Source organism: Cervus elaphus, chromosome 23, assembly GCF_910594005.1.
Source record: "Cervus elaphus chromosome 23, mCerEla1.1, whole genome shotgun sequence".
Taxonomy (NCBI): Eukaryota; Metazoa; Chordata; class Mammalia; order Artiodactyla; family Cervidae; genus Cervus; species Cervus elaphus.
The window spans coordinates 35510092-35522080 of NC_057837.1; positions in this window are offsets into that span (position 1 = coordinate 35510092).

Consider the following 11989-nt stretch of genomic DNA (forward strand, 5'->3'; position numbering starts at 1 on the left):
CTCTTAACATTTTTTCTTTACCAAACTCTAAGCCCTTGACGTGTGTTGACTTTTTAGGAACTCTTATTATGCCCATTTATTTATGGGGAATTTAAGGCGTAGAGAAGTTAAGTAACATTCCTAAAGTTCTACAGCCAGACTGGGATAGAAATGGAAGTTAAACCTAGGTTTCATAGTACAGGGTTTCCCTTCCTCCCTTCCTCTCTCTCACTGTCATTTTTTGGTAACATTTTTATTGAGATTTAATTCATATACTACAAAATACACCCCTTTAGGTGCATCATTCAGTGATTTTTAGTATACTTACGAAAATGGGCACCAATCACCATTATTTTGAGAACACTTTCATCACCTCCAAAAGAAACCTTGGGCCCCTGTCAGCTACCACCCCTAACCACCACACTCCCCCCAGCACTAAATAACCACTTATCCACTCTGTGTGTCTATGGAATTGCCTTTCTGGACATTTCATATAAATGGAATCATATAATATGAGGGTTTTGTGTTTTTTTTTTTGTCACTAGCTTCTTTCACTGGATATGATCATTTCAGGGTTGATCCATGCTGTAGCATCTATCCGCACCTTACTTCTTTCTGTGGCAGAATAATATTCCATTGTGTGACTATGCCACAAGTGGTCATCCAGTCATCATTTAATGGGCCTTTGGGTTTTTTCCACCTTTTTGTTACTATAAATAATGCTGCTATGAATTTTCATGTACAAGTTTGTGTGTGAGCATGTGTTTTCACTTCTCTCGGGTATATACCTAGGAGTAGAATTGCTGGGTCATATGTTTAACTTTTTGAGGAACTGCAGGCTATTTTCCATAGCTGCTGCATCATATTCATTCTCACGACTAGTTTATGGGTGTTTCAGTTTCTCTACATTCTTGTCAATACTCCTTATTATCTGTTTTATTTATTTATTCCATCCTATTTTTGTTCAATAGAATTCTAATTATAGCAAGTTTTTAGAATAAGCATGTCCACACATTAATTTAGCCATTTAAAAATTAAACATAGAATTCTTGAAGGATAATGGATAGTGTTTTATTTTTTGAACTGTGTGGCGGGGCTACAATTGTTCATTGGATCAGAATTCTTCTTACCATACACATGTTTATAAATGTTATTTTGTATCTACTCAATATTTAATACAAAGCTACATTCAGGTCATCTGATTATTTTCTAGTTAATGAGTGCTCTTTTGGAAAGTCCAATGCATATACATTTTGGTCAGTAAGTTGGTGATTCTGATTAGCTGAGGTCAGTTCATTCATGTTTCTCTATGTCTATCAATAATTTGCCCCCACATTGCTAAGGAATAGGTGGATGCGGGAGGAAAGGAATGGGAGGTTGGGACTGACAGATGCAAATTATTATATATAGAATGGATAAGCAACAAGGTCCTATTGTATGGCACAGGGAACCATATTCAATTCCTGTGGTTATTATAGTGGAAAAGAATATGAAAAAAGAATATATATATATATATAACTGAATCATTTTGCTGAAATTGAAAACCAGCAGAAATTAACACAACATTATAAATCAACTATATGTCAATAAAAAAAAGCTACTCCCATAGATTCTCTCAAACATGGGTAAAAAGAGCCAAACTTCGAGGTATTACGAATATTTGTTACAGACAGCAGCCTTAATTTATTGACTTACAGAGTTTAGCTTCTATTGTGGATTGAATCGTGCCTACCCCTTTTAAAGTTATATTGAAGTCCTAACCCCCAGGAACTCAGAATGTGACCTTATTAGAGATAGGGTTATTATAGATGTAATCAGTTAAGATAAATTCAAGTGAAGCGGGGGCAGAGGGTATCAATGGGTGTCCTTATAAGAAGGCGGCCAAGTGAAGCCAGACACACAGGAAGAATGACAAGTGATGACAAGGAGAGATGGAGCCAAAAGATGGCCAACAAGCCACAGAATTTTCCTACAGGCTTCAGAGGGAACACAACCTTGCTAACACCTTGACTTTGGATTTCTATCCTTCAGAATGGTGAGACAATAAATTTTTGTTATTTTAAGCCACCTAAATGGTGCTGTCTGATGAGGAGGGGAATTAGGGGCTGAGGGGCATAGAAATGAGAGACTTTTGACATTTAGCATTTTTAAAATTAGTTAATGAGTTTGGTTGCCTCGGGTCTTAGTTGTGCCTCCTGGGATCTCCATTGCATCATGAGACTCTTCTGTTACAGGGCACCGACTTAGTTGCTCCGAGACATGTGGGATCCTAGCTTCCGGATCAGGGGTTGAACCTGCGTCCCCTGCATTCCAAGGTGGGTTCTTAACCACTGGACTACCAAGGAAGTCCCAGCATTTAGTATTTTTTTTAAACAAACAGATATTATTTTTATCATTCAAAAGAAAAAGGAATCCTTTGCAGATGGAAAGCCAGTAGAAAAAGAGTAAGGAAATTCTTAAATCATGTCTACATTTCATATGCCACACAGTGCTTTTTACATGTTAAGCTGGTCTTTGATAAAATGTGAAAGTGTGTGATTTAAGCCTCCAGAGGGCATATATTCAGTGGTGCTCATGTAGTTATTAACTCCACACTCTCACAAGTATTCCAATTCAGAGGATAAATTATCTGGCTACCTTACTAATGACCTTTCAGTTCGTGGTTTCCTGTTCAAGTCACCAAGAAGGATTTTCGTGTTCAAAGCTGTGTATGTTGTCTGAGAACAGCTCAGCAAGCAGAAGTGCAAAAAGAAGCTTTACTAGCAGAGAAAAGCAAACTTATAACCACGGGGATTTTCAAAGGCTTGAACTATCACAGTCTCACAATTTCTGAGAAATTATGTTTTTTATCTATAAAATCATGAAAATGTTGCATTCTCTACAATATTTATATTTTTGCTGCAATAGAAAAATAATTATTTTCCTCACTGCTGCTGCTGCTGCTAAGTCACGTGCTAAATTACAGTCAGCCTTCTATGTCCATGGGTTCCACATCTGCAGATTCAGCCAACCTCAGAAGGAAAATATTCAAAAAATAAAATTCCTGAAAATTCTAAAACACCAAACTTGAATTTTCCCCATGAAGGCAACTATATAACATTTGCTTTGTATTAGGTATTATAAGAAATCTACAGATGATTTAAAGCAGAGTTGACTTGAACAACTCAGGTTTAAACTGCATGAATCTACTTACATGTGAATTTTTTTCAATAAATATATTGGAACATTTTCTGGAGATGTGTGACAAATTCAAAAAACTTACAGATGAAATTCATAGCCTGGCCTGGAAATGTATTAAAAAATGGTTATGCTATGAATGCATAAAATATATTCAGATATTAGTGTATGGGTTTCCCAGGTGGCTCAGCAATAAAGAATCTGCCTGCCAATGAAGGAGAAGCTAAAGACACATGTTCAATCCCTGGGCCAATAAGATTCCCTGGAGAAGGAATGGCAACCCACTCTAGTATTCTTGCCTGTAAAATCTCATGGATAGGAGAGCCTGGCCAGGTACAGTCCATGGGCTTGCAAAGAATAGGACATGACTGGGTAACTGAGCACTCATTCACAGTGTGTCTTTAATAGGCATAAGGTGAGTGATATTTACTATAAAATTAATGATGGGTTACTTTCCTTATTGTTTTACAGCTTTGCTTTCAAAGAATTTCATTACTGTACAATATCCCTCTCATAATTGGAGAAGCTGTGTATCAGCTGTCATCATAGGTAAGTGGTTTTTAAAAAAATGTAGCAATGTTTCCAATACTGTATTATGAATATGACTAACACTCTATGCCATAAAATTTTATAATGATTCATTCATTTGTGTATGTTAATTGTGGAGCAATCTTATCCATGACACGAGGCAACCATAAAGTTACCAATGTGTGATTTGCTATACCTATAAATAAACAAATTTCCTTTTCACATTATCTTTTCATTTTTGATGGCTAGTGTTAGTAATATGTATGACATCTATCATGTTTTGTACCATCTAAGACAATATTGACGTAGGTACTGACAAAATGACCTACGTCATGGATAAATGTATGGATGTATGTATGGACAAATGTATGTATGGATACATACATATGTATGTATGGATAAATATAATACAGTACCTGTATTTTCCTTATGATTTCCTTAATAACATTTTCTTTTCTCTAGCTTGTTTTATTGTAAGAATATACTGTATAAGGGTGGAAGAGGATGAGATGGTTAAATAGCATCACCGACTCAATGGACATGAACTTGAGCAAACTCCAGGAGACAATGGAGGACAGGGAAGCCTGGAATGCTACAATCCACAGGGTTGCAAAAAGTCAGACATGATTTAGTGACTGAACAACAACATACAGTATAATATATAAAACATACAAAATATGTGTTAATTGACTGTCTGTGCTATTGGTAAAGCTTCTGGTCAACAGTATGCTTTAGTAGTAAAGTTTTGGAGGAGTTCAAAGTTATCTGGGATTTCCCACTGCCCGGGAGTCAGCACCCCAACCCCCTACATATAGGAGGATTTGTGTATGTCATATGCAAATACTATGCCATTTTATATAAGAGATTTGAGCATCTGTGGATTTTGGAATCTGCAGGGATCCTGGAACTAATGCCCCAAGGATACTGAGAGAGGTTATAGTTTACTTTCCCTCTCAAATCATGTTTGAATAAAATCAGCAATCCACAATTCTCATCCCCAATTGCCAGAGATTCCTGCCCTCCCATCTGTGAGGCCCAGGGGTGACACTGAGACTGAGGCTCCTTTATCAAATGCTTCAGTGTTCCATCGAACGTGCAGCTGCAAGCTTTCACTGCCTTCTTGGCCTCACAGCACTGAATCAGGAGAGACCCCAGATGAGAAACGCTGAGCCTACAAAATGGTCCACCTCACCCAGCTTTTCACCTGTCAGCAGCAAGGAAAGCTCATAAACCCCTTTCACTTGCTTGAGACCAGCACATGTAGGAAGATTTACTTCTCTATCAGCAAACAGAAATTTATACTAATGTATAGTAATTCCACCCATCCATTCATTCATTGTTTAAGACCAAAGAGCCAACCTCATAGCTGTTTCTCAAAGCTCTGCATGGCACTTTGTATGCGGGCAGCCCCTGGCTAGTAACCTGAGATCAGGCAAAAGCATCAGGAGGTGTGAGAAAAGCACTGGCCTGGTGGGTGGGGAAGATTCTGGTCTAGATTCTGGTCCTGCCTCTTCAGGAAACCTGCTATGTATGTCCTCAGGAGAGAAACGCAAATTCTTTTGTCATTTTCACCTTGATAGACTTTACTTTCTTGGGCTCCAAAATCACTGCAGACAGTGACTACAGCCATAAAATTAAAAGATGCTTGCTTCTTGAAAAAAAAAGCTATAAAAAACTTAGCGTATTAAAAAGCAGAGACATCACCTTGCCAACAAAGGTCCGTCCAGTCAAAGTTATGGTCTTTTCAGTAATCATGTATGGATGTGAGAGTTGGACCATAAAGAAGGCTGAGTGCCAAAGAATTGATGCTTTTGAATTGTGGCGCTGGAGAAGACTCTTGAGAGTCCCTTGAACTGCAAGGAGATCAGTCAATCCTAAAGGAAATCAACCCTGAATATTCATTGGAAGGACTGATGCTAAAGCTGAAACTCCAGTGCTTTGGCCCCCTTATGTGAAGAGCTGAGTCATTGGAAAAGACCCCTGATGATGAGAAAGACTGAAGGCAGGAGGAGGGGGCAATAGAGGGTGAGACGATTTGATGGCATCAAGGGTTCTTCTCTTTCTTCACAACTCCAAGACTTAGAATTCAGTTAAGACATATTCCCTTAAAATTCTGAGCCAGTACTACATGGTGCTGTAATGTTTATATCAAGAGTGAATTGTGTTTCTACTCTCAGGGAGTCTACCTTCTGCTGAGGCGATTAGATTAGTTGATAGGTTAAGTAGCATCTAGTGGTAAATGCTAGAAGGGAAAGCAAGCATGAAGCAGATGTTTCCCAAAAGACATGGTGTGTTGTGAGGGAGGGGTGGGCCACAGGAATAGACAAGCATGGTACACAAACTCTCTCTCTCTCTCTCAAGACTGTGAGCAGCTTGCTGTTATAGGAATTGTGACTCAATCATCCTTGTTCTTCTAGCACTAAGAACATACTAGGAAAAAAAAAAGAACATACTAGATTCACAGTTCATTGAATTATGAACCAAAATTTTAAAACACTTGTGCCAACACAGGGCATCTATTAAAAAACTAGCATATTACTTTTCATTTTTATTTGGTTTAATTGGTACTTTCTTCCATTTACTCCCTTACAGAAATTTCATTATAATTTTATATGTCTGAAGACAAAGGATTTGTTAATCTTCTACCAATGTGGAATTAAGATAATTTGGACAGACATGAGACTAAAGTTGCCTTTCCGTTGTTTATGAAACCGGACTTTGCAATGAAAATTAAATGTCAACTATGTGTGAATTTATTTGAACCAGTTGAACTTTTAGAAATGTTCTTCCGATAATTTGTCTATACCTCTCAGAAATATAAATCCATATAACCTTTGATCCAGCAATTCTATTTCTAGAAATATGTAATAGAGACATATGAACTCTTAGTGGAAGAGGTAATAAATGACCTAAATGAAAGGGGAGGCTCTTTATCTACTGATCTGGAATAATCTTCAAGATACATTGCTAATTCAATATCCTGTAGTAAACCTTAATGGAAAAGAATATGAAAAAGAAGATATCTGTGTGTGTGGAACTGAGTCATTTTGCTATATATCAGAAACTAACAAAGCGTTGTAATCAGCTATACTTCACTTTAAAAGATTTTTAAAGAGAGATACATTATTAAAATTGCAAGTGGAGAAACCAGTGGGTAGGACCCCAAACACACACATTTGCTGGTGTGTGTGCAGACTATCTCGGGAAGGATACACAGATAATCTGGTAGCCTTGGCTGATTTTGGAGATGAGACTGAAAGGCTGGAAGACAAGTATGGAAGGTGGATTTTTTTTTTTTTTTTGCCTTGTGTAGCTTTTGAACTTTTAAACGTTTTTAAACATTGTAAGTCTAAATTTGATTTTAAAGATTCAAAATACTTCTTCATTAAAAATATAAATTATCTCATATCTATAGCTTGCCTCTGAGGAGGTTAATTGAGGATCTAATGGGGCTGGTGGGGAAGGGGGGAGACAACTTACTTTCATTGTCTGCCTTTCATTCACATCTTTTTTTTTTTTAAACATGTGTATCTGGGGGGAGAAAGGAAGTATGTACCTTTAAGCATTTTAGATTGTCCATATAACTTGGTATTTGAAGTTATTATATACATTCTTAAACACTACATTGAAAAAAATCTTATAAAGTTTTAAAATTACATATTCTAAATTTATTCCAATTCAAACTGAACTTTCACATCCATATCTTTTGATGGTTTTGATAGTTTATGGAACTATAGAACATTTTTCAACTGTTACTTGAGGTTCTGTAGTTCTAGATGCTGTCTACTTAAAAAAGTAAAAGCTTCTTTTAAAAACATATTCTCTTACTGACGATCCTACTTGCAAGGCAGCAAAGGAGACACAGACATTCTGGACCCAGCAGGGGGGAAGGAGAGGGTGGGATGATATGAGAGAATAGCGTTGAAACATATATGTTACCCTATCTAAAATAGATAGCCGGCGGGAATCTGCTGAATGATGCAGGCAACCCAAAGCCAGCGCTCTGTGACCACCTAGAGGTCTAAGCAGGGGAGGGAGGTGGGAGGGGGGTTCAAGAGGGAGGGGACATGTGTGTACCTAATGCTGAATGATGTTGGTGCTTGGCAAAAAGCCATCACAGTACTGTAATTTTAATCCTCCAATTTTAAAAGATATTTTAAAAATTCATATTCTCTTTTAGTCGATCCTTTTGAATAGATTGACAATTAAGGTCGACATGGTGCTCTGTGAAACACAATTGATGAAATATGAAAACGGATCATCTGACAAGCCAGTTGTTAAGTATATTCAATGTGCTCATTACATAAACTCCAGGCTGCACCAGAGGGTCTTTGGGGGAGTTACAGCCCCACTAAACCACTCACTAATATTCAGTATCAGAATTTGTCGGGCTTTATAAGGGACACACATAATTGCCAAAGTGCTGTCTCATGGTTATATTGTGCAAGGAGATCCACTGTTCCTTTGCAGTTTCTGTAGAAATGATGACTAACTCTTTCCACAGTTTACGTGTATCTATGAGGTCATCATCTGTCAACAATTAAAGTAATCGCTCAGGCCTTTCTCTTCAGGTTGGCAGCGCCCATTACCCCGTCCCTGAGTCTGTCTGTTTCAGGTCGTTCAAGAATCCCAGGAACAGGCTTCAACCAGGGGACGGTCTGGTCAAGGGACACCAGGAGAATGGAACACAGGAATCGCATCGTTTCTAGCAACGCATGCCTTACTTCTCCGGCTGCTGTTTCTAGTATGGCCACACGGGGTCACTGTTGGACCCTGGTGATTTCACAGTGCTTCGAGGACAGGTCCACAATGGGGCGTCTGCTGAATAATGGTGAGTGGTTTAGTCTCCAAGTCGTGTCCGACTCTTGCGACACCATGGACAGTAGCCCGTCAGGCTCCTCTGTCTCCTCTGTCCATGGGATTTTCCAGGCAAGAATACTGGCGTGGGTTGCCATTTCTGTCTCCAGGGGATCTTCCGGACCCAGGAATCGAACCTCCGTCTCCCTCAAGCAAGCGAATGCCTGCTTTGCAAAGGGATTCGTTACCGACTGAGCTACGAGGGAAGCCCAGTCTGGATGGACCAGTAAAATAGCTTACCTTCACTGTGAACTCACTGTGGACCAGTACTGTATGCTGTCTACTTGTATTATTTTATTTAAACTTCACAACATGCCTGTGTTAAAACACAAAATGCCACCGAATAAAACTGAAGATCTAATTGGTTTTATTCAGTGATTCGGAAACAGGGCAGCACCTCACCTCGCATCTAAAAGGCACTCCAAGGGGTGCTACCAAATGGATGGTTTCTATGAGAGAAGGATGGGGCAAGGGAACTATTAGTAAAAAGAAAGGAAAAGATTATGTGAGGCCCAGACACTTTTGGAGTGGGAGGGGAAAGGGAGTTTATCACACAGCTGGCCTCCTCCCCCTTTGGAGTTAGGGGAGGGGAGTGGAAAGGGCCCATGTGACCAATGATGTCATTGGTGCTGACCAGAAAATTCCAGACTGGTTGATTAAGATTACATTTCTAGGGGAGGTTGAAACTGCAAATAGGAGAGCCATTAAGTCTAGGCCTGATATCCTTCTGGGATGTGATGCCCTTCTGGGCCTGTGGTTTTCTCTGTAATACCTGTGAATTTTATCATTATTCTCATTTGATCTATGCAAAAACTGAGATGCAGAAAGGTTAAGTAGAATGACTAAGAATCCTTTGGAGAGCCTAATCCAGATTTGACTGACTTTTTTAAGTCCAACCTTTAAATACCATTCTTGCTTTTTGACCTTAGTAATTTCACTCTAGCAGTCTATCCTAATTATAGGTGGACATAAAGGTTTACATACAAAAATATTTGATGCATATATAATGGTAAGATTCTTATCCTCCATCAGAGGGCAGACAGACTGAAAACCACCATCACAGAAAACTAACCAATCTGATCATATGGACCACAGCTTTGTCTAACTCGATGAAACTGTGAGCCATGCCGTTTAGGGCCACCCAAGACGGACGGGTCATGGTGGAGAGTTCTGACAAAATGTGGTCCACCAGAGCAGGGAGTGGCAAACCACTTCAGTATTCCTGACTTGAGAACCCCATAAACAGTATGAAAAGGCAAAAAGATAGGACACTGAAAGATGAACTCCCCAGGTCAGTAGGTGCCCAACATGCTACTGGAGATCAGTGGAGAAATAACTCCAGAAAGAATGAAGAGATGAAGCCAAAGCAAAAACAACACCCAGTTGTGGATGTGACTGGTGATGGAAGTAAAGTCTGATGCTATAAAGACCAATACTGCACAGGAACCTGGAATGTTAGGTCCATAAATCAAGGTAAACTGGAAGTGATCAAACAGGAGATGGCAAGAGTGAGCATCAACATTTTAGGAATCAGTGAACTAAAATGGACTGGAATGGGTGAATTTAACTCAGATGACCATTATATCTTCTACTGAGGGTAAGAATCCCTTAGAAGAAATGGAGTAGTCATTATAGTCAACAAAAGAGTCCAAAATGCAGTACTTGGATACAATCTCAAAAATGACAGAATGATCTCTGTTCATCTCCAAGGTAAACCATTCAATACCATGGTAATCCAAGTCTATGCTCCAACCAGTAATGCTGAAGAAGCTGAAGGTGAAGGGTTCTATGAAGACCTACAAGACCTTCTGAATTAACACCCCCAAAAGATGTCCTTTTCATCATAGGGGACTGGAATGCAAAAGTAGGAAGTCAAGAAACACCTGGAGTAACAGGCAAATTTGGCCTTGGAGTACAGAATGAAGCAGGGCAAAGACTAATAGACTTTTGCCAAGAGAATGCACTGGTCACAGCAAACACCCTCTTCCAACAACACAAGAGAGGACTCTACACATGGACATCACCAGATGGTCAACACTAAAATCAGATTGATTATATTCTTTAGAGCCAAAGATGGAGAAGTTCTATACAGTCAGCAAGGACAAGACCAGGAGCTGACTGTGGCTCAGATCATGAACTTCTTATTGCCAAATTCAGACTTAAACTGAAGAAAGTAGGGAAAACCACTAGACCATTCAGGCATGACCTAAATCGAATCCCTAATGATTATACAGTGGAAGTGAGAAATAGATTTAAGGGACTAGATCTGATAGACAGAGTGCCTGATGAACTATGGACAGAGGTTCATGACATTGTAGGGAGACAGGGATCATGACCATCCCTAAGAAAAAGAAATGAAAAATGCAAAATGGCTGTCTGAGGAAGCCTTACAAATAGCTGTGAAAAGAAGAGAAGCCAAAAACAAAGGAGAAAGGGAAAGATATACCCATTTGAATGCAGAGTTCCAAAGAATAGCAAGGAGAGCTAAGAAAGCCTTCCTCAGTGGTCAATGCAAAGAAATAGAGGAAAACAATAGAATTGGAAAGACTAGAGATCTTTACAAGAAAATTAGAGATACCAAAGGAACATTTCATGTAAGGATGAGCTCAATAAAGGACAGAAATGGTATGGACCTAATAGAAGCAGAAGATATTAAGAAGAGGTGGCAAAAATACACAGAAGAACTGTACAAAAAAGACCTTCATGACCCAGATAATCACAATGGTGTAATTACTCACCTAGAGCCAGACATCCTGGAATGTGAAGTCAAGTGGGCCTTAGGAAGCATCACTAAGAACAAAGCTAGTGGAGGTGATGGAATTCCAGTTGAGCTATTTCAAATCCTGAAAGATGATGCTGTGAAAGTGCTGCACTCAATATGCCAACAAATTTGGAAAACTCAGCAGTGGCCTCAGGACTGGAAAAGGTCAGTTTTCATTCCAATCCCTAAGAAAGGCAATGCCAAAGAATGTTCAAACTACTGCACAATTGCACTTATCTCACTCACTAGCAAAGTAATGCTCAAAATTCTCCAAGCCAAGCTTCAACAATACATGAACTGTGAACTTCCAGATGTTCAAGCTGGTTTTAGAAAAGGCAGAGGAACCAGAGATCATATTGCCAACATCCGCTGGATCATCAAAAATGCAAGATAAGTCTAGAAAAACATCTATTTCTGCTTTATTGACTATGCCAAAGTCTTTGCCTGTGTGGATCATAATAAACTGTGAAAAATTCTTCAAGAGATGGGAATACCAGACCACCTGACCTGCCTCCTGAGAAATCTGTATACAGGTCAGGAACAACAGTTAGAACTGGATATGGAACAACAGACTGGTTCCAAATAGGAAAAGGAATACATCAAGGCTATATATTGTCACCATGCTTATTTAACTTATATGCAGAGTACATCATGAGAAATGCTGGGCTAGATGAAGCACAAGCTGAT